The following is a 27,676-nucleotide window of genomic DNA, read 5'->3' as shown; positions in this document are numbered from 1 at the left end:
ATAACTTTTGACCAAGAAATATAACTACTATGTCTGTATCCCAAAATGATCAAAGGAAAAGGAAAAGGAGCCAGTGTACAAAAGTATTTACAGTGGCTCACTTTCTGGAGACAAAAAATTGGAAATTGAGGGGATTGCCCATGAGTTGGAGAATGACTGAACAAGTCATGTGATGGAACACTACTGTGTTTAAAGAAATGATGATGCAGATAGTTTCAGAAAATCCTGGAAAGATGTATATGAACTGATACAAAGTAAAGTGAGCAGAAATCGATCATTATAAACAGTAACAGCAACACTGTAATGATGATCAACTGTGAAAGGATTAGCTACTCTGATCAAGACAATGATCTCTGCAAATTACCAAAGGACTCATGAAAAATGCTACTGACCTCTAGAGAGAATTGATGAATTCTAAGTGTAGATTGAAGCCTTTTCCTCCTCCACTTTATTTTTCTTGATTTTTTTGGTTTTTTTGGGTGGCAACATAGCTTCTTTGGAAACATGATTTAACCTGTATAATGGGTATCATATTGCTTGCCTTCTCAATGGGTTAGGGAAAGGCTTGAGTTCAAATCATTTTGAACTAAAAATAGTACCAATGTTACAGAAATTCTCAAAAATTGAAAAAAAAAAGCACACTATCAGAATCCTTTTGTGAGATAAATATGTCTAAAACCTAAACCAGGGAAGGTTAAAAGCGCAAGAAAAGAAAATCCCATCAAAACCATCATTACCAAGTTAGATTTAAAAGAGGTGTACAAAGATGGTTAAAAAAAAAACCCAGAAAAACAATCAACATAATATTAAAAACAAGTGTCCTAAAGCACATAATTATTAAAGGGCAAAAAAATTTGAAAAATGTACAACGCTCAATTATGCTTAAAAAAAAACTGTAACAATTCAAGGGTAGAGGCCCTCTTTTAAATTACAAAAACTATCCAAAACCTAAAGAAAAATTATAACCAATAGGAATATACTAGGTTTCCAATAAATATGAGAGTAAAGCAAGAATGTGTATTCTATTATCCTACAAAATTCTAGCAATACTAGCAACAGCAATAAGATGAAAAAGAAACTAAAGTCATAAAGATAAGTAAAGAAATTATAAATTTATTCCTATTTGCTCATGCTATAATAGTATACTTGGAAATACTAGGAAATTTGCAAAGAAAATTGAGACAAAAAGTTTAGCAAAGTTGAAGATTATAAAATAAACCCTGGATAACTACAAAATACATGAAATATTTGAAGATTAATAAACCAAATCAAAGTACTTATACTGATTCATTAGAAAGCACTCCTTCAAGAAATAAGGAACTTAAGTTTTTAAAGTTTTTAAAGAGAACTTTGTTCTCGTTCTCTCTCTCTCTCTCTCTCTCTCTCTCTCTCTCTCTCTCTCTCTCACACACACACACACACACACACACGCACACATACACACACACACACACACACCACCACCACCACCACCACCAATGCCAAAACATTAAGGCATTCTCAAAAAATAGGCCATATAAACAGTGTCCCCCAACAACTGCAAAATCAAAGAATAAAGCAAAACATTAATAACATGAGTACAAATCAAAACAGTCCTGAGATTCTACCTGACACCCAAAGGTGAGGCACAGCAGTAAACATGGCAAAAGATGGTAGGGCAGCTAGGTGACTTGGTGGATAAAGCACCGGCCCTGGATTCAAGAGGACCCGAGTTCAAATTCAGCCTCAGACACTTGACACTTACTAGCTGTGTGATCTGGGGCAAGTCACTTAACCCCAATTGCTTCATGACCCCCCCCAAAAGGTGAATACTGAAAATTATAAGTACAGTTTCAAAGAAGATATAAGAAAAGATACTCCCACAAGTTACTTTTCCCCTCCTTTATTTATTTGTTTGTTTATTTATTTTTGGTGGGGCAATAAGGGTTAAGTGACTTGCCTAGAGTCACACAGCTAGTAAGTGCCAAGTGTCTGAGGCTAGATTTGAACTCAGGTCCAGTGCTCTATCCACTACGCCACCTAGCTGCTTTTTCCCCCTCCTTTAAAATATTATTTGTTATATGGAATGGCTCTCTGGTTGGGATACTGTCATGTGTGTGTTTTATGTATAGTACACATATAAAAAAGTATACACACACACACCAATAAAAAAAAAATTTTAATTCACTAGAACCTTCCAAAAAGTTCAACCAGATCAAATAATAATCTACAAATCTGTATATAGAACTCTATAAAAGACAAAGTTAGTTTAAAATTATTTGCTAGCAAAGGAAAAAATAGGCAAAGCAAATACAGAAATTAAGAGCCTCTATTTGTTCAAACTACCTCCTTTGTAGCATGAAAGTGACATAAAAATGGTAACTTTTGAAAAACTGAGGTACTTGAGTCATTGAACAATAGGATACTTCACATAACATGGAAAAATGCAAATTAGCTACCAAAAGGCATAATGGATAGAGTACTGGTCTCGGAGTTAGGAAGACTGAGTTCAAATTATGTCCCAAACAATTTATTACCTGTGTGGTTCTCTTTGCCTCAGTCTCATCAACTATAAAATAGGGGATATTAGGCCCTATCTCTCAGGTTTTATAATAAACCTCTTATAATACAGTTAAATTAGATAATATTTTTAAAAGCCCTTAGTACAATGCCTGATACATCATAGTACTATATAAATGCTTAATCCCTTCCCTTACCGAAAGTGACTTCTAGAAGCAGCACACTCTTGCTGCTGGTTTCTATATGCATACATAAACATACATACAGAGGCAGGGGATGGTGTTGCTCTGTCTAAATACATCAGTAAGCATGTTGAAAGTGTCTGCTCTTCTAAGTATACTGGTATTTAACTGGTATTCTCAATTTTACTCATTGTCAGGTGCCTCATTAGAATCAATGCCCCTAGTTATTAGAGGAACATTCTTTCTGCTACTTTTATCCCCAGTACTTACATAGTGTGAGAACCAGGGTGCCACACCTGGCCAAGAAAGACATGAGGTGACCTTTCTAAGGTCATCCCAGCGTCTGGAAGTCACATCACAATTCATGGACCACCTTCAAGTCGTGTCAATCAATGGACTAGAATGATACCAGCCAATTAACTTGGAGCTGTGTGTGGGGACCTCCCCAAGAACCATCTGAGATAAGACTTTCAAAGACTTAAATAGACATTTTCCTGTTTTCCCCATTGCATACCCATTTGTAATATTTTACCTACTAAAGAGGAATGCCCCCTTTAGTTTTTCTTTGTTTGTAATGTCCACTTGCTAAAGGGGAGTGCCCCCTTTAGCTTCTGTCAATGCATTGCTCAATTTCTTTTCTCTCTTTTCATTGCCTTTACTTTGTTAGTCATGAGTATCTGTAATGTTATTGCTTCATATAATGAAACAATGTTTCTTCATGAAGCACAGGGGGGAGTGTGAGAACCAGGATGCTACCCCCTGAGTCCTGGTTCTCACATGAGGTGACCTTTCTAAGGTCAACCCAGCATCTGGAAGTCACAATTCATGGACCACCTCCAAGTCATGTCAATCAATGGACTTGAATGCTACCAGCTAGGAGCTGTGTGTGGGACTGCCCCTCTTCTGGTTCGGCAGGAAGCTTCCACTCAAACAGACTAGGAAACTGTCTCTTTAGTGGCAGAAGAAGCAGGCCAGAGTAGACAGGTTTCCTATCTTTCTGAACTTCACATGTTCTCTCTTGGATAGCTAGGTGAAGGTGACTTACTTTCTCTCTCTCTCTCTCTGCTAACCCTTCATATACTTTAATAAATGCTTAAAAGCTTAAACTGTTGCTGAATTTATCAGTAAATCTTAGCTAGTTCCCCCATCCCCAAACTGGAAGGGCAGGTAAGGACACACATTAGATTTTAGTCATAACAATGTGCATAAAATATACATGTTGACTGATATGTGGAATGGCACTCTGACCGGTCCAGAAGGTACACATACAAAACAGAACAATTTTCATCCTGAAGAAGCTTAAACTCTACTGGTCTATATGGTCAACTTTTCTGTCAAGATCAATATCCACCACAAATTATTTTCCCAGATTTGCCATCTAAGCAATATTAAAAACTAAGGAAAAAGTAGGCTATGAGTAGGATGACAGGGAACATAAAAGAGTGAATAGGGAACTAGAACTGGAGTTACTAATGAACTGGTAATTCCAGGGAAGTCATAAAATTACCCAGAAATAGATTCCTCATCCATATAATGGGGAAAATAACATCTATTTCTTCATGTCAGACAGGGGTGAGAAGTGAGAGAAGCAAAAATCAGGTGAATGACATGGATAAGGGGGAACTCTCGGGAAAAACCTCAATTTTTCTGTGAAATATCAGTCAAGGTTCTTAGCTGAGCATGGAAGGGAGGGGAAATTATGAAAAGTTTGGGGAGGCATGAAAAGGTCTGTAAATGCCATTATAGTGAATGAGATAGGAAATTAATTATTAGAAACAATGTGAAAGTATTTCTTTGCTGTAGTGAGGACTTGGTTGAGATTGTATAAAATAAATTAGTAGTAGACACAATCAGCACAATATCATTCTCTTCTCCAGCTTCATTCAGTAGGCCCACGAGTAGGATTGACATAAGCAGATGATAAGGAATAATTCCACACTGAGGTTTGGACGGGCCAAGTTCTTTGATAAGTTAGAGGAAAGGAAAGGGAAAAGAGTTAAAGTGGTTCACCAAGGGATCAAGATAAGGAAGGGAGGAGAGAGTATACCCAAGTAAAGATGGGAAAGAGCTGAGGGTGGAAGGATTGGAGGATTCAGAGACGGTCATTAGATTTTAGTGAGAACAAAGAACATAGTTTGATGTTGCAAGGAAGAGGTATAAAACCAACAGGTTATGACCATTTTAAGGAATTTCAGAGTTCATTAACATCAAAGAGCAACAAGATCAAGGGTATCATCATTTCTGTAGCTGTGGCAGAAGAATAGGTCATAAGAAATGAGTACATTGAGGAATGGGATGTTGAGAGAGAATTAACACATGATAAACACTTAATATCCGCTTGCTAAATGACTAGTAGATAAAGGTGATAAGTATACTGAATACTCTGAATAGAACTGATATCTAAGTAGATTTTTGACAAAAAGGGAAAAAGAAAAAAAGAGTAAACTTCCTAAAACCTATTCAACTACATTCCTTCCTTTCCTTGTAGAGTCTCCCAAATCCTTCAATACCTTTCTTACTTATTCAGAAGACTTGTTCATTGGGAACATGACAGAATAAAATGTCAATAGATATTTCTTTCCAGGTTTTTCCCAATTAAAAGTCCACCAACAGTTTATCAATGTCTATAGTCTCACAGCCCCACCAACACTTAGAATTCTTTTTTTGTCACCTTTTTTTGCTTTGAAGTGTGTTAAGTGCAATCTTAGAATTGCTTCAATTTGCCTTTCTTTAGTTATTAGTAATTCTGAGCATTTTTCCATATGGCTGGAGATGGCATGATTTAATTCTGTTGAGAACAAATTGTTCATATCCATATAACAGTTATCAATTGAGGAATGACGTATTTTGAATCAGTTCTTTCTATGATAGAAAAGAGACCTTTACTAGAAAAATTTGCTGCAAGATTCTTCCCAGTTGTTTATTAGATGTTTGTGTAAAATAATTTTATGTAACCAAAATTATCCATTTTGTCATCTCCTGTGATGTTAACTATTACTTATTTTATAATGAACTTTTATCCATAGATTTGTTGTCTATTTTCCATGTTTCCCTTATATAGTTCTTATATCTTAAAAATGTATGTTGCAAAATAATTTTAAATGGAATTTCGCATTCTATCTCTTCTTGCTAGATTTTACCATCATGGAAAGCAATGTGGAATTATACCAAAAAATTATTCAACAATGCATGTATTTTGATTAAAGCTATACACAAGAGAGGTCAAAGAAAGAGGAAAAGGTCCTGTATGAACAAAAATATTTCATAGCAGTTCTTTCTGTGATGGCAAAAACCCTGAAACTAAAAAGGTGTCCAAGTATTAAAGAATGGCTGAAAAGCTGTGGGGGCATTGATGAAATGGATGGTTTCAAAAGACATGGATTTATATGAACTGATGGAGTAAAGTAAACAGAAACAGATTTATAATGATGGGGGGGGGGCAGGGCAAGGAGGGTTAAGTGACTTGCCCAGGGTCACACAGCTAGTAAGTGTCAAGTGTCTGAGGCCGGATTTGAACTCAGGTCCTCCTGAATCCAAGGCCAATGCCTTATCCACTGTGCCACCTAGCTGCCCCCTTATAATATTATAAAAATGAACAATTGAGCACTTTTATAAACTGATGAAGAATAAAACGAACAGAATCAGAAAAAACAATGTCCACAATAATAACAACAGTGTAAAAACAAACTTTGGATTCCCACTCCCATTTTCAAAGGTTCTACATTTCCCCTAATCAATATGGTCCAAAATCTTGGGATATTCTTTGAATCATGGCCCTTTTGTCTAATATAGTTATCTGTGTAGGTGGGGCAAAGGGGAAGGCTATCTTTGGGGACATAGGAGGTGCCAAGAAGGAAAATAGATCTGGAAAGTTCAGTTCATAGTGAAGAGGCAGCTGGTGGTACAGTGGATAGAGCAGTGGGCCTCAAGTCAAGAAGGCCTTAATTAAATAGCTGTGTAAACTTAGGCAAGTCATTTAACCTCCACCTCAGTATCCTCAACCATAAAATGGGGATCATAATAGCACCTAGCACCCAGTGAAGAACAAATGAAGTAATATCTCTAACCTGCTTAGCACACTGCCTGACGCACAGCAGGAGCTTAATTAATATCTGTTCCCTTCCTTCCCCTCTTGTCCTCTTCTTCATCTCTATTACTACCATTCTAATTCAAAGCCTCACCACTGGCTGTCTAGAATATTGTAATATCTGTGCCACTGATCTCTCATCTCCATCTCCTTTCTTGCTGGCTTCATTCCATTCTACCAATTTATGTCTCTTTAAAATGACACACTTGCAAATGTATGTAATCATGTTACTGCTCTACCAAACTGGACTAATTCATGTAAAATAATCTTTTCAGCAACCATATCTAGAAACATAATACTCCTTTCAAATGGGATGCTCTTCTTCTCCCTTCATTAATCTTTATCCATGCACATTTCTTTAGGATCCCTTAGAGACAGAACAATGTATGAAACTACATGAGGAAATTTTAATTAATTTGCAAATTTTTTTCAACACAAGGAATTTTTCATCCAGTCCAACCTTCTCCTTTTTCTGATGGTAAAAAAGCTATGGACCAAAGGTTACCTGACTTATTCAAGATCATTCCATTAATGGAATAAAGTATCCTCCTTACTTTCAAGCCTGGTATTCTAAATAACATACTATGCTGCCTCTCGTACTAACAAAACTCAGCATAAAAACTGCAAAACGCAATCCAATGAGAACCAGTTCATCTACACCATTTAAACTAGTTATGTCTGTGTCATATGCTATTAGTATAAGAGAGGCAGTATGAGGTAGAAAGTGCTAGACTTGTTGTCATGAAGACAATTTCAAAAGTGGGCTCTAAAGCTTAGCTGCTGTGTGATCATGGGCTGATTACTTAGGCTGTCTCTGAACTTCTTGCCCTGTGTCTGTAAAAGGAAGCTAGTACTGTCTGTAAGCACTAACTGCACAAGATTGCTCTAATGAAATTAGATGAAAATGCAAGGAAAGCATTTTAAAGAAACAAATAAATTTGTTATGTTTGTTATAATTTACAAGTTTTACAGTATCTATACAAAGCTCAGATCACTTTCAAAGTATATTCTGTGAATCTGGTGGACATAGATATACACGTCTAGAAAGAAAGAGAACAGATCCGCATAGGTGAAGAGCAGGACAACTGCAACTGTAATTTAAAGCAAATAGTTGTTTGGATTAATGTGAAAAGGCTTAAAGAATTTTTGAATATTAAGTATCATAATGCATGGAAGCTTATCTCTTCTATAGAAGAGCAAACAATTAAAAATTGTTATTACATGCAGTTTCCCTACAATAACTTGTTTTTTTGTCTCAGAAAATAAAAGAGGTAGGTAATAACTCATCAACTTTTACACTGGAAGGGATATTATCTAGTTTAACTTTTAATCAAACTATAACCAGTGATCATCTTGAATATGTGTGAAGAATTCGCTAGCAAGGAACTTTGACTACCCCTTTCCAGCACAGTACATTCCATTTTCTGAAACATTTTTGTTCAAAGGATAAAAAAAATTAATAAATTCTCCTGAAAACCAACCAGAAAGTAACAGAAAGAGAGTGAACAATAAAGACAATAACAATTCTATCCCCTGGATCTCTTATATTAAAAAGTACTAGTAGGTAGTGTTCTCTATACATGTACACAGACACACAACTCAAACTAAGCACCACCCGTAATAATAACTGTCTTATCTAACATTAAGAACTACAGTTTCTTGCTGAAGACCTTCATATAAGCAGCCTCTGCCTTTTGCTACTTTGTAGATCTTTTCATGTCTAGCTTTTAGTTATTAACTGAATTATTTTCCCAAGTTTCCACTTACATCTAACCAGCAACTTTACCTTATCAAAACAAGATTGCCATCCACTGTTAAAAGAGAGCAACCACAGGCTTTCAAGAAACCAAATAACGTGCTTTCCACCACACAAATGCTTTTCTCTACAGTTTTTAGCATCACATTGTGGTGAGAAGTAGGGTTAGCCAGTACCTAATTTGTTATAATTTCTTATCAGGGAAAAACCCATAAGCATAATCAGTTTGTATAGAGAAAAAAGCTGACAAAAATACTATGGAAAAGTTATCTACCCTCTCCTCCAAGATAAATGTTTTTAAAAAAAAATAAGTAAAAGCTATAAAACTTTTTATATCACCACAAACGTATTATTCTAATGTCTCCTCATTGAACTGAGATTTGAGATTCTGGAATTAAAATGCCATTAGAATTAAAGTTATAAGAAGTCTCAACCAAGTTATAAAATCTTTGATTATAGGTCCAAGGAGAAGCTAACCCTTGTGATCAAGGACCACCATATATAACAATAGAAAGGTTAATTACCAGAAGCCTGGTGACCAAATGATAACTCATTTTTGGCCTCAGTAATGCATGCAACAGACTACAAAATACCAGTGTTTTTTAGTGTCATGTAGCCAGCCACTATCTCCCTTCAGATTACTATACCTGGGTAAAGGTGAACAGAGGGTATTATGTCAGTTCTTAGAACATCTGCAAAAAAAATTTTAAAGAAAATTTAGCATGGTATTCTAAACATGCAATCTTTAACCAACAGCCAATGACACAAAATCAAATTCAAAGTGAAAGTTGCACTTCAAGTTAGTTCATCACTCATTCAGTGAGGCAAAAAAGTTTTTTGGATTTGTACATCCAAAATATCAGGTAACATTCTTTCATTGTACATTTGGTGACTGACTACCACAAATATAATTACAGGATAGATATACAGAACAAGCATTTATTCAGGGTTTAATTTACTGTTCCAGGAGCTACAAAAAGTATTGGGTGATGAACAGTATTGCCTCAAATAGAGAAGTAGTGGAGAATTAAATTAGCTGAAATAAAGTTTGAGGAGGTATGAATGAATATAGAATTTATATAAGCTTTTACCACGTGCAAAACTCTGCTAATCATGAATACAAATAGAAAAGATATAATCCCTGCTCTCAAGAAGCTCATATTCCAACACATATGGAAGGGTTCAGATTCACGTCAGACTGTTTGTTTGAAGCAATACTATTCATAATCTTTAAACATCCATAAGATTTTGCTAACAAGTTTACCATGGCTGCTGTGAATATGCCTGGCAAGTATATGAAGTGTTAACTTACGGATGCACTTTTAAACATATTTATGTCCCCTTGCATGGCAACTGATTTACATTGGTTAAGTTTCTGTCTGAAATTACTACTGTAGTATAACAAATAACAGAATGGAAAAGATCTACAAACAATTTTTATTACAAACACTTTTCTCCATGAAGGATCGTGGAATAAAAAACTCAGACTTAAGGTCACAATCCTGGATGTACTTATAGAAGAGATTAACATGAGACAAAGAGAGTAAAGACAGACAAAGCAACTAGATGAGGCAAAGCAGGTACAGAGGGAAAGTAGACACTGCAATCAACATGATTTTAAGAGTGCTGAGGGACTTGTTTACAGGGCAGGGCATCAGAAGGGGGATGATACTTAAAATGAGGGGGAAAATAAACTTCTTCCTTGTTAATATCCAAAATGTTGACAGAGAACATCAGAACTAACTTGTATGCATATTTTCTCATCACAAAATTCTGTGAGAATAAAATCCTTTATTATTGTTAGGGAGTACTAAATTCTGCAACAGACCACCTTACTTCACAGACTTGACTGAGGGACATAAAGAAGATCCCACTGTGATTCTTACTTATTCAAGTCTTTGTTTCAGTTTGCCTTAAGGGCTTTCTTCCAATGAGTTATCTCTCAGATGGCTCTGGAGGAGAGAGTGAGGTTGGTGACCTCGCACAGACCTCCCTCATTTAAATCCAATTCACTGCAAATCATGACATCACTGTGATGTCATGGTCCTCTTTGAGAATGAAGGAAAGCAATAACAGTATATGTAAAAATTAAACAAGATGGGCGTCAGCTAGGTGGCACAGTATAAAGCACTGGCCCTGGATTCAGGAAGACCTGAGTTCAAATCCAGCCTCAGACACTTGACACTTACTAGCTGTGTGACCCTGGGGAAGTCACTTAACCCCCATTGTCCCCCCCCCCAATTAAACAAGATGATTTGAAGGATGAGATTACCTTATTCTAAGAGCTTCAGATTTTTACTATTAGGTAAAGCTTAAGATGGAGACATACTAGTCATGGAGATTCTCTACTGATACAAGTGGCTTGCAGATGCTTCTTTTTTAAAAGATAACTGTGAGTTACATCAAGCACTGTGAAAAGACAGCAGAGTCCTCCCTCCTTACAACAAGACTCATAATCACTCATGTGTTTGACCTAACCTTCACATAGGAAAAACCAAGGGGAATGAAGAATTGCTATTGTCCAAAATAAGACATCCAGTTAAGAGAAAACCTTTAGAATGATTTCCACTTGTGGGTATCTCCATGTATCTTTGCCAAGAAAACCCCCAAATGGAGTCAAGAAGAGTCAAATTCAGAACTGAAAAATGATTGTAACATAAGAAAAGTAGATAATGTACATCTCACAGCTATGGGTAAGAGATATATTCTTTATCAAATAGAGGCAATTACAAAAGACAAAAGAGGTTAACTTTATACTTAAAATTGAAAAGCTTCTGCACAGACAACATAGAAATAAACCTAAGATAAGAAGTGGTCAAATAGAAAAAATCTTAGTATCCAATTTCTCTGACAAGGTTTTGTCTCTATTTCTGTCTCTGTCTCTGTCTGTCTGTCTCTCTCTCACACACACCTCTCTCTTATGTGTTTATATATGTATATGTGTATAGATATATGACTAAATGCCATTCCCCAATTAAAAATAGTCAAAGGATATGAATAGTTCACAAAAGAAATGCAAAGTATTCAGAACAATATCGGAAAATGCTCTATATCACTAATAAGAGAAATGAAAATCAAAATAATTCTGAGGCTTTACCTCTCACTTAGAAAATTAGAAAAAATGATAAAGTATAGGGGCAGCTAGGTGGCCCAGTGGATAGAGCACTAGCTCTGGAGTCAGGAGTACCTGAGTTCAAATCTGGTCTCAGACACATAACACTTACTAGCTGTGTGACCCTGGGCAAGTCACTTAACCCCAACTGCCTCACTGGAAAAAAAAAAAGATAAAATATGACAACAGTAAATTTTGGGAGTGTGGAAAGATAAGCAAACTAATACATTATGGCAGTATGTACTGATCGATGTGAAATAAATTGTAGTACATGAATGTAATGGGATACTACTGCTCTTTAAAAAATGATATGTTTTGTACAAAAATATTTATATTTTTTGTGGTGGCAAGGAATTGGAAATTGAGGGGATACCCATCAATTGAGGAATGGCTGAACAAGTTGTGGTATATAAATGTAATAGAATGCTATTTGTACTGTAAGAAACGATGAGCAGGCAGATTTCAGAGAAACCTCAAGGACTTACATGAACTGATGTTAAGTGAGATGAGCAGAACCAGGAGAACACTGTACACCATATATTCAACAACATTGTGTATTGATCAACTGTGATAGACTTGATTTTTCTCAGCAATACAATGGTCCAAGATAGTTCCAAAGGACTCATGATGGAAAATGCTTTCCAAATCCGGAAAAAAAGAACTGTGGAATCTACATGCCGACTAAACCATACTATTTCTACTTTTTAAAAATTTTCCTTTTTTGAGGTTTTCCCCTTTTGCTCTTATTTTTCTTTCACAGTATGACTAATGCAGAAACATGTTTAATGTGATTGTACATATAAAACCTATATCAGATTGCTTGCTGTCTTGGAGAGGAATGAGGGAGGAGAGAGAGGGAAAACATTTGAAACTAGAAATCTTATAAAAACAAATGTTGTAAAATATCTCTACCTGTAACTAGAAAATAATAAAATGTTTTTATGATTAAAAAATAAAAATAAATGATGTATAATAAACATGGAGAAATATGAAAAGATCTAAACTAATGCAGGGGTAAAGCAGATCCAAGAAAATCAATCATTATTTGAGAATTTCAGTAACAGTCCAAAAAGACTTTTGAGAAGGGCAAGAGCTAATAACTGTCCACTTATTCTCTTAAATTCTATCTTTCAGTGAAAAGTGACTATATAAACAGCACTGACACAGCTGATGCTCAATGTTATTGGTGTTCAATGAACAGGTATCAATTAAACCTAACAGGAAGTAGTCCTGGTCACTGCCCATCCCTCTATGAATCTGTCATATTTCACCTAAATTATAATAAGCTGTGTCTATCAAATGTGGCAAAAACAAAAACCAAACAAAAAATGGGATGTACATGTATTTTTTTTTTGGACATGCCCTTTGTAGGAATTTGTGTTGCTTGTAAATGTTAGAAGGATTTTGTTTTCTTTTCATTTTAAATCAGGTAAGTGCCAAGGGGAGAGAAAATAGATTTTTCTTCACAGAAAATAAAATTTAATTTAAAAAAGAAAGCAAAAACAAGAAAGAACCCTATCACATTGGGTAGACTCCTATTGGTCAGCTCATAGGAAGACACAAAAGTTACATAGAATGGACAGAAATGGATGGATCATGAGCAGCACTCACTGTTCACATCTATAAGACCATACATCCATTGGAATTTTTTTTAAACAAGTTATATGACTATCATGAAAAAGACAATTTTAGAAAAATAAAAATTTCAATACACAATAGTGTTAAGGCTAAAATTCTAGCTAGTCTGTCTAAAATATCTAATGAGTGGTCACCAATAATTTATAAGCTTTAGCAAGAGTTAGACTTTTAAGCATTTATTAAGGAGAATAAGAATCTGGTAAAGAGAGAGGAGAAGGCCTAGATTCCTCTATCTATTAAAGGGAGAGAGCATTCCTAGCTCTGCTCTCCGCCAGAGTCCACAGGAAAGAGAGTGAGTCAGAGCGCCAGGCTCCCCCTTCTTCCTCCCACTAGCAAATGTCACTTCCTGATGCCAAAGAAAAGACACATGGTCTTGCCCTCAGAGACCTTCACCTCATGGGCAGAGCGCTTCTACAGTAAGTCTCCAGCAGGTGGTGTCATTCCAATCGTTACAATAGTAAAAATGTGTGTAATCTGTAAGCATGCTGTAGTAAGAAGTGTTATGGAAAACATCAAAGGCAAATAATTAGAAAAGGTGTGCAATAAAGTATTGGCGATTAGTATAACATGGACAGGCTGATAGCATTAGTATCTTTATGATTTTTTTTTAAGCAGAGAAAGGTCATAAGTATATTAGTTGGATATTTGAGAGTGTAGAACATGATAAAGAACTAAAAAGGAAGGAGACACACAGCCATGATGGCTGGACAACGAGAAGCAGATTGCCTTGCTCCCACATCAGCATTACCTGAAATTTGTACCAAACAAATAATTTGTCCATGGACAATAAAAAAGGGAGGCACCAGCATGGCCAGCACCAAAGAAGGGAGACAAGCTAGGAGCCGCTTAATGAAATATGAAATGGGAAGAGGCATGTGTAGCTGCAAGATTCTGTGTCTGGAGGTGGCAAGAGTGGAGGACTCTTTAAAAAAGTCACAAATGTGATCAGAAATCCCTGCAGTGAGAGAACTGCTCTCCACCCCAAAAGAGGAACTGGAAGCCCTCAGTGCTAGCCCAGACAGAGCTGTACAGGCTTGAGATGGCAGACATCCAGGAAAACCTAATCCTGGGAGATTAGCACAAATTCCCAGGTGGCCCAAGGCAAGATGAAACAAGGGTTAAATCCCCCCACCCAAAAGTGCAACAGAGGACAGAGTCTGGCACTGGAACAAAGCCCTAGTTCAAGAACTTCAGGAAGTAAAAAAGAAAAGACACTAACCAATAATAACTTTTTTAAAAAACAGATTTAGAGTGCCTCAAAAGCCATCCTACACAGGTAAGGAACACGCTTTTATTAAAAATCTACTATATGGGGGGCAGCTAGGTGGCACAGTGCATAAAGCACTGGCCCTGGATTCAGGAGGACCCGAGTTCAAATCCAGCCTCAGAGACTTGACAATTACTAGTTGTGTGACCCTGGGCAAGTCACTTAACCCTCACTGCCCTGAAAAAAGACCAAAAAAAAAAAAATCTACTATATGCAGACACTAAGCAAAGCACTTTTTAAATAGTATCTCATTAAATCTCCACAACAACTCTATGAAGTAGGTGCTATTATTACCCTCATTTTACAGTTGAGGAAACAAGTAGACATTAGGTGACTCATCAGGGTCACACTAATAGGGCCTGAGCCTAGATTTGAATTTAGATCTTTCTGACTTCTGCACCAGTGCTCTATCGACTCTGCCACATGATAAATAAACTTAACTTTGTGACAACAAAGGGGAAAAAATAGACCTTCCATAAGAATGGCATAATACCCAGAAGAAATTAAGCAAAAAATTGTTTAAAAATAATAAAATAACAAAAATAAATAAAAATAAAATAATGAATCCAACAGATGAAATAATATGAATGGATTGTAAGTTATGTTTGTGCATAGTGAAAGAAACATCCATCCAAGTAGGTTTTCTTAAGAACAAGATTACAGAAAGGTGAATCAGCTGTTTTTAGGCATATGCAGAACTTCTGTTAACTTAACATGAGCAACATTAAAAGGAAGGTGAAAGTAAGTAGAAAGGGAAAATATTTCTAAATCATCAGAAAGCTTAAGACAACAAAATAAAATGAAATAAAGCCAACTCTTTAGGCTTTGTGTAAATTAGAATCCAAATGCCAAATTCCTAGGCTTTTATTTAGGTTTAGGAATTTAAAATTTTAAAAACTGATAGCCAAAGAAAAAAGATACACAAAAGGTGCTTAATAAATACTTATTGTATTGGTCTACCTTTATATAAACTTAGCACTTGAAGAGTACTAAAGTTCATTTTTTTCAATCCCTTCACTTTACAAATGAGGAAACTCTTAAGTAAGTAAATGTTTCCAAGGTCAGACAACTATAGCTCAGAAAGTAACAGACCTAACAAAAGATCCCAAGATCTCGGGATTTTTCCCCCTTTAACTAAATGACTTCCCTTCATGAGTAACAAAGACACAAATAAGCAAACAATCTATCAAAGAGGGCAAGTAAACAACACAAGATTACCCAAATTGATAGGGTAAAAGCAAATTTAGTATGAATGCTTAAAGAGAAATATCCTCCACCATAAGTGAGAGCAAGCATGGAAGAGACATTATATATGGTATATTAGAAACTATTTTTAAAATACTGATAAAACAAAGTTATATTGGGATACTGGGAAAAATGAGCATGTCATTCATCTTTTGACTGTCCAAGATAACTTTGCATGAATGGAAACAGATCAATAGAATGAAAACCTACTCAGAATCATTTAACATAGTCTATAATGTAAAATAGAAAAAAAAAGTACAATTTTTAAATAACCATTCATTAGGTAGTTTGTACAAGATGCTAAATGACACTATCATTCACAAAATAATTAAGAAGTTCCCTGCCAGCTGGAAGGATGTGAAGCTACTTTTATTTCTAAGAGTGTGGTACAGAATCATCTCCATCCTCAATAGTCATTAGGGAGCTTATGCTCTGAGAAAAAAGCACCAAGCAAAGCATCTCACAAATATTCATTGGTTCAGTATTGATAACTGCCCCCAGCTGATTTCACATTCTCTAACACTGGCCCTCAACCCTTCTAAAAGCTACATGAAAACAAGCACCCTCTTATCTGTAATTTATATCTTGCCATGCACCTAGCACAATGTTGTGCACAGAATAGGGAGGGATACTTAATAAGTATTTAGTGAACTGAATTACACTTTCTGCTATTGGAAAGAAAAGAGGAAATACTAGCAGAAAGGAATCAATGTGTGATTATTCCAAAAGAAGTTTGGGAATGCGAACAGAAGCTATGGTATAAATAGATAGGTAGATATCTATGGCAGAGGCTCAAAGGAATTTTAGCAACCAACTGATTAGAAGTTCTGAAGTGGTTTATAACTGAAAAAAGAGACTCTAAAAGATTTCATAAGTGATTTGAGAAGATACATTAAAACTTAAGAGTAGCAGTCAGACCAAGGGTTAATTTAAGTCAATAACAGTTAAATACTTTTAGGTCAAAGATTCCAAACTTTACTTAAAATTAATTTATATAAAAATTTGATTTGCTCAATGCTACAACTTAAGCAGCATATCCAGAACTGTAAAAACCCAGTTCTTCAGACTTTAAATATTCTACGACATTCTTTCCACTATACTCAAGTCCCAGATCCTATATCAAATGATCATGAATTTTGCACATATTATAAAACATACATATTGGCAAAGGATTATAAATCGAGGGAATGCCCATCAATAGGGAAATGGCTAAACAAGTTGTGATGTATGAATATAATGGAATACTATTGTGCTGTAAGAAACGATGAGCAGGAGGAGGTTCAGAGAAACCTGGAAGGACTTACATGAACTGATGCTGACTGAGAGGAGCAGAACCAGGAGAACACTGTACACAGTAACAGCAACACTGTGTTATGAACAATGGGGATAGACTTGGCTCTTCTCAGCAGTGCGACAATCCAAAACAATTTCAAAGAATTCATGATAGAAAATGTTCTCAATGTCCAGAAAAAAGAACTGTGAATGATGAATGCAGATTGAACCATACTGTTTCTACTTTTGGACTGGTTTTTTTCCCCTTCTTTTTTGAGGTTTTTCCCTTGTGCTCTGATTCTTCTTTCATAAGATGACTAATGTAGAAACATGTTTAATGTGATTGTACATATACAACCTCTATCAGACTGCCTTCCGTCTTGGGGAGGAGGAAGAAAAAAATTTGGAACAAAAAATCCTGTGAAAACAAATGTTGAAAACTATCCTTATATATAACTGGAAAATAATAAAATACTTTAAAAAATACATATATACAGTTACTCTTATGCTTCTTCTAAAGTAAACATTATACGCTAAAATTCAAGTGATAGAAATCTGTCAGTATCTACACTGTAACAATTTTTTTTAAAAAAAGAAGCACTATTTATTGCTAGAAACTACAACAAAAAGTGTTAAGCAACTGAAAAGTGTGGTAAAAAGAAAAGTGTAGTAGAAAAATCAGGCTGATATAAAGAAAGAGAAAAGATTATCAACAACCAAAGTGAGGTCAAAATTTACTGTTTAGAGCTATTGGTAAGCTGAACTAGAACAAGCTCCATGCTGGAAATGAAAATCTTGAAGATGCTAAAGGATCAATGGATTCTCAAGATACCTAAAAGAGGGGAAATTAACAAAATTGGGGGGGGGGTGGAGAAATGAGAAAAAGGTGACAGAATATGAATAACCACTGAGTCACATACCTAATACCCCATATATAAAAATGTATTAAGAGTTCACACATACATCAAGGACCCCTATGAGAAAGTAACAGACTTCTACAAACAATATCCTTTAGAAATCATTCAACTGGCTCTTTCCCTTCTCTCAAGATGGCGGACAAAAACCCCAAAAGGAACTAAAGGAAAAAAAGGTCAAAAAAGGAAAAGGCCAAAAAGGAAGATGGGTCCGAGGTGGTGGTGAAAAGCCTCAAAAGCATTGCAGCCGTAACCTGGTCCTGGCCAGAGGGATCAGCGGATATGCCAGGTCTGCCATGTATTTCTGGTGGGCCATGTACGAGCACAAGTACACTGCACCCAAAACCCAGATTGAAAGGAAAAAGAAAGAGAAGGTGCCTGCTACCATCTCAAAGTCAGTTGGTGGGGATGAGAATTGAGGAACCCGAGTAGTGAAGATCCACAAAATGCCTAGGTATTACCCTACTGAGGATGTGCCCAGAAAGCTGCTAAGTCACGGCAAAAAGCCCTTCAGCCAGAACGTGAGGAAACTCCGATCTAGCATCACCCCGGGCACGGTTCTGATCATGCTCACGGCTGCCATAGGGGCAAGTGAGTGGTTTTCCTGAAGCAGCTGGCTAGTGGCTTGCTACTGGTGACTGGACCTCTGACCATCAACCGTGTTCCCCTGCGAAGAACCCATCAGAAATTTGTCATTGCTACCTCTACCAGGGTTAACCTTTCAGGTGTGAAAACTCCAAATCATCTTACTGATGCTTACTTCAAGAAGAGGCTCCGTAAACCTAGACACCAAGAAGGAGAGATTTTTGACACAGAAAAAGAGAAATATGAGATTACAGAGCAACAGAAGGCTGACCAGAAAGGAGCGAACTCTCAGATCCTGCCCCAAATCAAGAAGATTCCTCAGCTCCATGGCTACCTGTGTTCTGTATTCTCTCTCTCTCTCCAATGGAGTCTATCCACACAACCTGGTGTTTTAAATGCCAAGCAGAGAACTCTTATTAAAATAAAATCAATCAATCATTCAATTGACTGAAGGGCAAAGAAGACAGAAATGAGTACATAAAACATTTATAATCTTTCATAATTGTTTTCTTTTTTTGTGGCTAAAATTAAAACAAGAAATGGTTCACCAGCCTTGTTTTAAGGCACTGTAGCTGCCTAATAAGGGATCATCTCTATTTAACTCCAATGACTGATAGTTTAACTGTTCACTCCATACTAACTTAGAAAAGAAATAACCAAGAGTAACTGAATCTGATAGACAACTTATGGGCATCCATTAATGTCTTATAGTTCTTTACTTTAAACTCTTAGAATACTTACAACCTTTCAAACCTAAATTCAGGTACCATTTCCTATGCAAAGCCATTTCTAACAACCACCCTTAGTGGTTAGTATTCTCTTTTCTAGTTATATTGTACTTATTTACCCATTTAACTGCTAACAAGCAGCTTAAAGTTGATAGGGCTGTGGGGTCTGGAAGACCTGGGTTCATGTCCTATTTCTTGTAGATAACACTTTCAAGATTGTGGGAAATTCAGTGGGAATGGCTTGAGAGTTCCCTGATATCACAGATCCAGACCCATCCCACCAAAAAGAAACTCACTTTCAAATCCCTGTCAAATGCAAGTTTCTAAAGAAAGAGATCATATCCATTTTGTTCTTTATATCTCTAGTGCTGACCACCATAGTAGGTGTTCAATGCTTGTTAGAGTAAACTGACTATCACACCTTGGGGGCAGAAGGACAAGATTTCTCACTTAAGCACTTTATAGTGCAATTTGTTATGTAGGCAAAGCTTTAAGTTAGAAAATTCTAAACTGGGAGAGAACCAGCTAACAAAATGCTTGGTCGCTGTGATTGCTAAAACTGATTCTATGCTATCTTTCTAACATAGGAATCTTTCAGAATATGAATGAGAGGTTGCTTATAGTTTAAATAAAAGGCATCTAATAACAAAAAACTTGGACCTAGTTATTATAGCAGGATTTGGCAAGAACTTGGCCATGACAAACGTTTATATTATATACACAAGAAATGAAAGTGTAAAACAAGAAGCATACAAGTAACAAGATGCACATACAGCTAAATGACTCACAAATAAAGAAACTGATAATATGCATGTGCCTGAAAAAATTATATTATTAATCAATGAATAAACTTTAAGCACTTACATGTGCCAGGTTCGGCACTAAAATGGATATAAAAAAGAGGCAAAAAGTCCCCACCCCCAAGGAGCTTGCAATCTAATGGGAGAGACAACCAATAGGTATGTACACACAAGTGAAATACAGGATAAATAACAGAGAAAAGCCACTAGAATTAAGAGAGGTTGGGGAAGGCTTTCAATAAAAGGGATTTTAGTTGGGACTTAAAGAAAGGAAGCCAAGGAGGTCAGTACTTGGAACAGAGCACGGAAAGCATTCCAGGCATGAGAGAGAGTCAGAGAAACTTCCCACATATTAGAGATGCAGTTTCTTGTTCAAGGAACTGCGCGTGTTGGTCAAGGGTTATTGGATCAAAGAATATATGTCAGTGGTAAGGTGAAAGAAGACAGGAGACGTAGGAGGGGCTAGGTTATGAAGGTCTTTGAATGTGAACCAGAGCACTGTTCTTGGAGGCCATAGAGAGCCACTGGATTGAGTAGGGGGGTGAAAATCACTTTGGAGTGGGGAAAGACTTGAAGCACTCAGATTGACCAACATGGTATTGCAATATAGTCCAAGCATAAAGTGATGAGGGCCTGCACTAGAGAGGTGGCATTTTCAAATTGAGGGAGCAGAACATCAAAAGATGTTACAAAAGTGAAATTGATAGGCCTTGGGCAACAGACTTCATTTGGGCAAAGGGGACTGGGGTTGGGAGAAGGAGTGAGGAATTCAGGACTTGTGGATGTTGAGCCTAAGGGAATAAGGAAATGGTATTGTTCTCTATAGTTATAAGGAAAGTAGGAGTGGGAGAGTTTGGGGGGCAAATATAATGACTTCCTTCTTCATGCTGAAGTTAAGGTGTCTACTGGACATCCAGTTCAAGATATCTGAAAGCCAATTGGAGATGCAAGATTGGAGGTCAGTGGAGAGTTTCATGCAAAAACAGTATAGGTGGCAATTGGTGAGATCACGAAGTGACAGTATAAAGGGAGAAGACAACCCAGGAACTTCAAGGGACAACTATAGCTAGCAGGTATGATCTGGAGGACAATTTGGCACAGGAGCCAGGGAAGAAGCAGTGAGAGGAGAACCAATTGAGTGGTGTCCAGAAAACTTATCAAGGAAGAGAGTTCAACCCTGTCAAAGGTTGCAAAGAGGACAGAGAAAAAGCCAATGAATTTGGCAACTAGGAGATCATTACTAACTTTGGAGAGAGTAGTTTCCATAGATGGTACGGTCAGAAGCTGCACTATAAGAAATTAAGAAGAGAATAGGAGGAAAATGCAGATACTTGACCATTTAAAAATTACTTATTTATTTTAAAATTTGCCTATTATCAACACTAGGCATGTAGAAAATAATGAAGATCACAAAAAAAAAAGATGAACTACTGTCACAAGTAGGAATCTTCCTTATCCACATAAGCATTCTAAATTATGCTTTAAAAAAAACAAAACACTTTGCACAGGAGAAACTTTAAAAGAAACCCACTAAATGGAAACTTCCCTTTAAAAATAAATTATTCAAAATATTTCTAAAAGAATAAATCATAAAACCCCTTACTCGTTCTGTAGCACGCTCACAAAAGTATGCCAAACCAATAATGACTGCTTTAAAAATATGCTAATAGCCCCAATTAGGGTAGAAGTCTCCTTTCTAGAAAAGGCTAAACAAATTTAAGCATATCATTAAGGGGTTCACCGTTTTTCAGAATAGAGTTACATAGTTTGTAGTTCTATTTTACAATGTGTGAATCAAATTCCTCAGAGAATTGTTTCTTTTAAAATTACATTTGTAGAAGGGAGTGGGGCCTAGACCAATGATTTCACTGGAATAAGGAAGTACAAAGTAAGGGAACCTGAATCAATGCAGGTCCATACTTTTTTCTGTAACTTAAAGTTTTAAGTTGTCTAGAGGGTAGCTAGGGAGAACAGTGACTAAAGTACTTTGCCTGCAGTCAGAAGACCTGTGTTCAAATCTACCCTCACATACTAACTAGCTATGTAACCATGGGGGCAAGGCACCTACCTGCAAGGGTTGTTTTGAGGATCAAATGAGATGTAAAGTGCTTAGCATAGTGCCTGACACATAGAAGGCATTTAATAAATGTTTATTGCCGTCCCTTTCCCTTCTAGAACCCTAAAAGGTTAAGAAACCAGACTAGAAGAAGGCCATAAACCCAAGGCCTTCCTGACTTCAAGACTAGCTCTCTACTCATATTACTTATCCAGGACTTGAATGTTTTATCAAATTTCTTTTTATTTTTTCCTTTAAACCATAGTTTTATTTCGAGGGTAATTCTGTGAAGGCAAACAGGGCAGTTTTTAAAATCTCTTGCAGAAGTGACACCTAAATAGCTTTATGGGAGAATAAAGTCAAAGAGACTGGAAAGGAAGAAAAGAGACCCTATTGTGAAAAGCTTTTACCATCAGAGGATTCTGTATTTGATGCTAGAAGTAATCTGGAGTCCTTAGAGTTAGTTTATTGTGTGGAGAGCTAGGGTGTGGAGATAAACATGGTCAGATCTAGGATTTAGGAAAATCACCTTGGGAGATGAGTGAAGGATGGATTAGAATACAGGGAGAGTCTTAAGACAAAGACCAGCCAGAAAGCTAATGATACAATCCAGGCATGAGCCTGTGAAGAGAGATTCTACCACCACTGTGGTACAAGAGATGCTATGATGGTACAAATAGCAAGACTTAGCAACAGACTGCATATGTGCTGTTGAGTAAGAGTAGTAATCAATGACACCAATCCAGGCTAACTGGAAAGATGGTGGCATCCTCAAAATAAGTATGGAAGAGGAGAGAGCTTGGAGAGAAAGAGAATGAGGTACTTTGGACATATTTTAGTTTCAGACACCTGATGGACATTCAGTTTGACAGGTCCAAAAGGCAGCTGGTATAGCAAAAGTGGAGCTCGAGAGAGAGGTTAGGACTGTATATGTAATCTGGAAATAATAAATTAATCCATTGGAGCTAGTGACTTCATCAGGAAAAAATAGTATGGAAAGAAAAAGGGGGTTACAGATAGAACCTTGGGGAATACCCACAGTTATCAGCTGTGACCTGGAGGAATATCCAACTAGCTAGATGGGGCAGTGGCTAGAGACCTAGAGTTAGAGTCAAGACGACCCAAGTTTGACTCCTCTTCAGATACTTACTAACTGTGTGACCCTGGCCTAGTCACTTAACCTGAGAAAAAGCAATCACATATAAGGAAAATAAGGAGAGAACTGTGTCATGAAGACCCAGGAGATGACCCTTGCCAATGGCTATAAGGGTAAAGAAGGATTAGGATGGAGAAAAGGCTAGTTAGTGCTAAAAAGACTAGTGGTGACTTTGAAAAGAACTGTTTCAGCTGAATGACAGCAGAGAAGTTAGATTACATCTGTTTTAGAATCAAATGAGAAGGGGCAGCTAGGTGGCGCAATGGATAGAGCACTGGCCCTGGAGTCAGGAGGACCTGAGTTCAAATCCGGCCTCACTTAACATTTACTAGCTGTGTGACCCTGGGCAAGTCACTTAACCCCAATTGCCTCACTTAAAAAAAGGGGAAAAAAAAGAATCAAATGAGAAGTGGAGAGGACTTTCTTAAGTTCAGCTTAGAAGGGAAGGAGAGGGGCAGCTAGGTGGGCAGCCGGTGGATCACCGGCCCTGGAATCAGGAGCACCTGAGTTCAAATCCGGCCTCAGACATTTAACACTTACTGGCTGTGTGACCCTGGGCAAGTCACTTAACCCCAATTGCATCACTAAAATTAAAAAAAAAAAAAGGGAAGGAGAAATTTAGAGAGTTAGACAGCAGTCAATGATGGTAGGATCATGTAAGGGTTTTTAAAAGATGTAGGAAGACACATGCATATTTGTAGGCATCAAGGAAGAGGCCAGTAGATAAAGACAGTGAAGAAGAGGAATAACAGAGGGGACATAGGGATTTGCCAATAGGGTCACTTCTTGCTGTGAGACAGAAGTGAAGGCAGACACAGATGTCTAGTGATGTAAAATGACGAGAACAGGAGGTCTTAGCAAATGGTCTCAATTTTTTCATTGGAGTAAGAGGGGAGAGAGAGGTCTTCAAATGAAAGGGTGGTAGATGGAATATACTGAAGGCTTCAAGAGGGATTAAAAGGTTTGGTACAGCTGTTGTTGGGAGTGGAGAGTGAATCTAATGGGGATATGTAAAAGGACTGCCTCACACTAATAAGGATCCAATTGAGAATAACAATATGAATTTGTACTGAGCCCAATCTTCATGGTTAGCATGTGAAGTCCTTCAAGGAGGAACAATTTTGCCTTTCTTTATATTCTTAGCACTTGCAACAGTGCTTCCTTGGAATATAGGAGGTGCTTAAGAAATACTTGTAGACTTGACTTCCTTTTAAACCCTCTGTAATTAACCTCTGAAGTCAATAACACTGGATCACTCTCTTTTGCAGCCTCAGTCAATTCAGAGATCTTCCCCATTTCCTCTAAAAAAAAATGTATCTTGTTACTTCGATGGCACAATAATATTCACCAATCTCCATATAATTTTTTTAGCTCTTCTTCAACAGGATTACCCTTTCATTTAAAGCTTTTGGCTACTATGAAAGCTCCTATAAATATTTTTCTGCATATAGGCTCTTCTTTCTTTGATCTCCAGAGTTTAAGTATGGAGATAGCCTCCTAATCTCTCTCTCTATGTTAAGTGGGGACAAGTTATTTTGCTAAAGCATAGGTCTGCCCACTTCACTCTCCTGCTCAATAAACTCCAGTAACCTGTTATTACGTCTAGGATCAAACACAAACTCCTCTGTCATTTAAATCCCTTTATAACCGAGGTCCAAAATACCTTTCTAGCTTATTAAACAGTCACATACTTGATGGTCCAGCCAGACTGGACTTCTTATTGTTTCTCTCACATGACAGTTCATCTCTTATCTCCATGCTTTTGCACAGATCATCCCCACAAAAGCCTAGCATGCAATCTTTCTTCACCAATGATTTTAGAATTCCCCAAGTTCCTTTAATCCTCAGGTGCACTGTCACCTCCTGTAAGCTTGCTTCTAATGTCTTTTCTCCCCACCAAGAAAACCTTACTTTGTCCTCATTTTGCATGTATTTTGCATACATACATGCAGTTCTCTTCATTAAGAAAAAAAAACTTCTTGAGTTGAGGGTGCCTGCATTTGTGGCCTTGTATCCCCAGTACCTAATACAATGTCAGACACATAGAAGAAGTTCAATAGATGCATGACAATTCACTAATTCTCCAGGCCAGAGGTTGTCTATACGTGTGTGTGTATGTGTATGTATGTATACACACACATAGAAATACATACATATGTATATGTATTTAATATAGCCACACACACATACACACATATATGTATTTTGTTCAGTTTCACAATTGAGCCCTTGGATGATGTAAGCAATGTGTAGCTTGGGAAGAAGAGCTCAGTAGACAGGGAGAAAGCAGGTAGTCGCTTAAAACCACAGAAGAGGGATCACCCATTTCAAAAGACTTTTCAGGACAGGCTGCATTTCTGAAGTCATACACTTTCCCTGACAACTGGCCCAAAATAACAATTTCCACCTCAAATTTTCTGTCAAAACTCAACCTCTCACCAACATTATACTTACAATCTCAAATCTTCAGTAAAAGATTAGCTCCTCACACATAATATATTTACCACACTATTGGTCCAAAAACACGATTTGTCTGTCTCCAGAACAAAATTCATGAGAAATCTACTTTTTTTTTCTCCCTAAAGAGATTTAAACACTGGACTTCTGGAAGGAAAGGGAGGGGGGGAGAGGGAAAAAAAGGCTATCAGTCTTACTAACTAGTAAGCAGCTACCCATATTTCCACAACCAAACCAAAAAGAAAATGTCAACTACCACAGAGAGGAAAAAAACAAACATAAACAAACAAAAAACCTCTTTAAAAAAAGAGAGAGATCCAAGACTTGTCATTATAACTTATGGCCCAAAAAAGGTTAAAACAAAGTAAAAGCTCTTTACAGGGACCCTGAAACAATCCATGGTAGTAGAAGCAACAAGTTTCTCTAAGAGATAAAAAAGACATTTGGAGGGGCAGCTAGGTGGCTCAGTGGATAGAGCACTGGCTGGGAATCAGGAGGACCCGAGTTCAAATCTAACCTCAGATACGGAACACTTACTGGCTATGTGACCTTGGGCAAGTCACTTAACCCCAATTGGCTCACCAAAAAGGAAAAAAAAAAAGACATTTGGCCCAGTGATAAAAAAGAAACAATCTAAATTTTAATCTTTTCCCAATGAAATACGGCAGGAGTTGACAGTCCAGGCCCTGTACCTGGAAAAACACCTTTTCCACTATAGCAATTGTAGTAGTCATTTTCTTTAAGATATGAATAAACACAACCACAAAAAGGTGAAAAGAAATCCGCTTCAACATAAAGGAATTCTACAACATAGGAACAAAACTATAAGAATACATCAAAGAAATGCAGAAATACCATGACAAATTTAATTAGAAAATAAACACCTTAATCAATCAAGAATAGAGAACTCAGGAAAGTCTATGGATGAATATGTAAATCTCAAAGTCATCTGTGTACTGATATAAAAATTGGATCTGTTCATGTCAGCATGAAAAAGAAGTCAGAGGAAAAAGAAGTTACAAGGTAAGATATCGATAATAATCCAGAAAAGGCAAATGATAAAAGGAAGATAGATAGACAGGAGAAAGAAGAGGGCTGTATCATGAAAATCCAGAAGAGGATAAGTAGGAAGAGAGGCTAGTCAACAGCATTAAGTGCTACAGAAGATTATTTTCTCAAAAGGATTTAAGACAAAATAATTACTTTTCAGATTAATGTTTATAATTTTTCACAAGGGGAAAATGCTATTTTAATTTAGCAGGTGAGATAAGTCAGTAGAAAAATCAAAAATCCCTAGATGACTAGAAACAAATTCTAGTCTGGGTACCAGTATTTTGTATGATTCTAGAATAAAATCCTCTCTAATATCCAATTTTATCAGGCAATTAAGTGGTTCAGTGGGTAGAGTCTTAGATTTGGAATCATAAAATTCTGGGCTCAGACTCTATGTGACCCGGGCAAGTCATTAAACCCCTGCCTAAATGTAAAATAGAGATCATAATAGTACTTACTTCCCAGGTTTGTTGTATGAAATGAGACAATACTTGTAAAGAACTTAGTGACTGGCACATAGTATTTGCTTAATAAATGTTCTCTTCCCCTCATAATTTATTATTAAAGTGGAATTAAATGTATTTGTTTAGTATTTATGTGGCACTATTAAATCCATAAATTTAAGTATCTTTAAGGGAAGGGGACAGTCTTATTCAAATATTTTAACCTCATCGCCCTCCCACCCCCATACCTGAAAGCAGTGTCAGTACACGGTAAGGTTGCAATATTTATTAATCAATCCACATACATTTAAAGGCTTACTATGTGCAGAAAATAAGTACAAACAATGAAACAATCCCCAAACCCAAGGAGCTTATTAAAATCTAAGTAAAATATGACAAAGCGTATAGTTGAAAGTACCATAAAGA

The 27,676-nt window shown here is 36.8% G+C and overlaps 1 protein-coding gene and 1 pseudogene across 2 annotated transcripts in view; one reads left to right on the top strand and one right to left on the bottom strand.

Moving 5' to 3' along the window:
• Positions 1 to 27,676, bottom strand: part of CDYL (chromodomain Y like) — a 206,761-nt gene that overhangs the window by 109,727 nt on the left and 69,358 nt on the right. The gene's annotated exons all lie outside the window — the stretch shown is intronic.
• Positions 13,974 to 18,952, top strand: LOC122736890 (annotated as a pseudogene).

The sequence above is a fragment of the Dromiciops gliroides genome, chromosome 1 (genome assembly GCF_019393635.1).
Source record: "Dromiciops gliroides isolate mDroGli1 chromosome 1, mDroGli1.pri, whole genome shotgun sequence".
NCBI lineage: Eukaryota > Metazoa > Chordata > Mammalia > Microbiotheria > Microbiotheriidae > Dromiciops > Dromiciops gliroides.
Note: the sequence above shows the minus strand (reverse complement) of the source record. Positions and strands in the feature narration are given on the sequence as shown.